Source organism: Talpa occidentalis, unplaced genomic scaffold, assembly GCF_014898055.3.
Source record: "Talpa occidentalis isolate TD23 unplaced genomic scaffold, MPIMG_talOcc4v2.1 talOcc4.12, whole genome shotgun sequence".
NCBI lineage: Eukaryota > Metazoa > Chordata > Mammalia > Eulipotyphla > Talpidae > Talpa > Talpa occidentalis.
Window position 1 is genome coordinate 55,890,222 of NW_023601212.1, and position 3,814 is coordinate 55,894,035.

At 39.3% G+C, this 3,814-nt stretch overlaps 1 pseudogene; it reads right to left on the reverse strand.

The window, feature by feature from the left end:
- Nucleotides 1–2,752: 2,752 nt before the first annotated feature.
- On the reverse strand, nucleotides 2,753–2,902 carry LOC119242493 (U2 spliceosomal RNA; annotated as a pseudogene).
- Nucleotides 2,903–3,814: the final 912 nt, after the last annotated feature.

The window sequence follows — 3,814 nt, forward strand, 5'->3', positions numbered from 1 at the left end:
AATAAATTTTATTGTTATATTCCCCATACAATTGCAGCCCCCCCATTCTGACCCCAATCCCTCCCCTCCCGCCCCCGCCCCCCTAAAAGTGTCTCTGGTTCACAGTTTTTTGTTGATTTTGATTTTCACTTTCTTATAGTTATTCATTTTCCTGGTCCCTTATTTAAGTTTTCTAGATTCCTGCTATGAGTGAGACCATCCGGTATTTTTCTTTTTCTTTTTGGCTTATTTCGCTGAGCATGATCCCTTCCAGCGCCATCCATGTTGCTGCAAATTGCATGTGTTTATCTTTTTTGAATGCTGAGTAATATTCCATGGTATATATGTACCACATCTTCTTGATCCAGTCATCTATTTTTGGGCATTTGGGTTGTTTCCAAAGCTTAGCTATTGTAAACAGTGCTGCTGTAAACATAGGGGTGCAGGTGTTCTTTGGAATTGATGTTTCTGTGTCTTTTGGGTAAATACCTAGGAGTGGAATTGCTGGATCATATGGAAGCTCTATGTTTAGTAGGTCCAGAAATCTCCACACAGCTTTCCATAGTGGTTGGACCAGTTTGCACTCCCACCAACAGTGCAGAAGAGTTCCTTTTCTCCACACCCTCGCCAACATTTGTTGTTGCTAGTTTTTTTAATATGTGCCATTCTCACTGGTGTAAGATGGTATCTCATGGTAGTTTTGATTTGCATTTCCCTGATGACAAGTGATGTTGAACATTTTTTCATATGCCTGTTGGCCATTTGCATTTCCTCTTCAGAGAAGTTTCTTTTTTAGCTCTTCTGCCCATTTTTTGACTGGATTATTTTCTTTGTTGTTGTTGAGTCTCTTTAGCTCTTTGCAGATTTTTGTGATCAGTCCTTTATCATTAGTGTTGGGTGCAAAAATGTTCTCCCAGTTGGTGGGGTTTCTCTTTGTTTTTGTTATTGTCTCTTTTGCTGTGCAGAAGCTCTTTAATTTGATGTAGTCCCAGCTGTTTATCTTTGCCTTCACTATCACTGCTTTGGGTGATGTGTCTGTAAAGATGTCTTTGATGTGCAAATCCCGTAGTGTTTCGCCTATATTTCCTTCTATATATTTTATGGTTTCAGGTCTTATGTCTAGTTCTTTAATCCATTTTGAGTTGATTTTTGTGTATGGTGTGAGGTAGTGGTCAAGCTTCATTCTTTTGCATGTAGCGACCCAGTTTTCCCAGCACCATTTATTGAACAAACTTTCTTTGCTCCAATGCATAGTCTTTGCTCCTTTGTCAAAGATTAGTTGACCATAAATCTGTGGGTTTATTTCTGGATTTTCTATTCGATTCCATTGGTCTGTATGTCTGTTCTTGTTCCAATACCAAGTCCTTAAATCTTATAGGACAAAGATAGAAAGGAATAGAAACCCCTTAGCAGGAACTTTAAAACTGCCTGGGGACTTTTGGGGGATTGCTTTGGAATGGTGATCAGATTCTTAAAGTTTCAGGTGTTTGGGAGTGGGGGGAAGAGGAAGGAGAGGAATGACATTCACCATTTAACAATTGACCACTTTCTTATGGAATTATCAGGGCCGGTGGCTGCTGGGAGATCATTGTGTCTTTTCCCCTCATTTTACAGATGAGAAAACCAATGCCAAGAACAAAACACTCGCGCAAGGTGACTTAGCTAGTGATGGATGCAGGGACTTCAGAATGGGTTTAAGAGATTACTTTTAGACCTAAGAAATTCAGAACTGAGTGTCACAGAGACTGTAAAGGATGATATAGAGTGAGCCAGCCGTTGTCCCAGATTGTTTGCTGAAGGGGAGTCTAATCCCTGCCACCTAAGCCAATTTAACAGCTGGTAACAGTTGGAGGCAACTGTCAGTTCTTAGAATTTTGAGCTTGTAAGAATCTTGCAATTAATGATATCAGGGAATGTCTGCTCCTCCTGGTCCCATCCATCATTCATCAGAAGGTGACTGGGACCAACACCTGTCACTGACAACTTATTCCTAGCTAGAGCAGAAGCTAGAGCAGAAACTGGAGCTGGAAATAGGATGAAACCAGGATAAATCCACAGCAAATTGGCATTTGGAAGAAGGTCCCCAGGGGAGGTCAACCTTATTTCCTTTAAGCAGAGAGCCCAAAAAAAAGGAACCTTGACAAAACAAGACAAAAAATTTCAAACTCAAAGCTCCAAGGGAGAAAGGGGTAATGTGACAGTGAAAAAGATGATAATAGGATATCTCTGGAAGGATAAATAAAGAACTGATAATTGCCTCCCAGATGGGAACCAAGTGTTGGGGTTTATGCGTAGGAGAGACTTTTCACTGTTATAACATTTTGTACATTTAGGCTTTGGAATCATGTAAAATTTTTAATCTACTTAAAAAAATAACAAAGGAATCATCCTCAAAATGATAACACTTTTAAACAATCCTTGTTGACCAGGGATCTGATTGACTTAATAAAACCAAGCCCTAACCTGGGCCTTCAGTAAGAGATCCAGACATGGTAGCCACAGGTGTTCTGCCTCCAACTTTGTTTAACAGCAGCTGGTCTTTCTAACATAAGGCAAACGTACATCCCGCCTTTTCTAATATTCTATGCTTAACTCCTAAGAGCCTCCCTGAAACAAAATATTTCCTTTTTTGGAGAAGACTTAAGTACAGGCAGAATCCTACTTTCACAGCTATTATCATGCTGTCTTGTTCAATACAGTGAAGTTCCTGCCTGCCTAACAGCCCATAGAGCACGGTTTTGCTTAGATTTGTTGGTATGTATAGAGATAAGCATAAGCTTTTACACACACGTGTGTGCACACATGCATATATGTATATTAATATTTGTCTTTAAAAATTTTATATACACATATACTTATTTAGGAAAAACATTGCAGAGACACAGTACTACACTTGATCTTAGCCAAAAGGCCTAGAAGTGATGAGACACAGACACTATAGATGAGACACTATAAGAAACCACATCAATATCAGGTAGGATATGAAGTAATTGATGTAGCATGTAGGACATAGCAACAGGGATGGGTGTGCAACATAGAACAACAGCAAGCATTCCAGCAGCAGTAGAGCATAGCAATTCAAAGCATGGACTCTGGAGTCAGGCAACCCATGAATCCAGCTTCACCACATAATTGACAATGCAACTTGAGCAAGTCATTTATTCCCCTTTGTGACTCAGTGTCACTATCTACAAAATGGGGCTAATGATAACATAAATCTCAGAAGATCCTCATGAGGATTAAAATAGTTATTAGCTTCTGGAGTGGCGATTGACCACATGGTAAGTACTCTCACCTTAAAGATACTGAAGCTTTGGTTCCAGACCACTGTAATATAGTGAACACTGAAATAAAGTAAACCATATATTTTTTGACTTCTCAGTGCATATGAAAGTTATATTTACACTATAGTCTGTCAAATGTACAATAGCATTATATCTAAAAAACTAATACATTAATATGTTACAGAGACATGAAAGGAGCATATGCTATAGGAAAATTGGCACCAACAGGCTTGCTCAACACAGGGTTGGCACCAACCTTCAACTTGTAAGAAGAGAATTATCTGCAAAGTGAGTGCAATACAGCAAAGCATAGCAAAATGAAGTATGTCTATATTTAAGCATTAGCTATTGTGATTCTGCAAAGTAAAATTTGACGATGTAGGCCCATGCCACAGTCCTCCTGGCACCTACATATAGATATTATGACCCACATATCTTGTGTGAAATAGTCTTTGACACAATCTACTTCTGCTACCATGTTTCCCAGCCATTGTCTTATTACTCTGGATTTCCAGGTATCTGTTCCTAGAAAGGAGGTGTGAATGAGACAC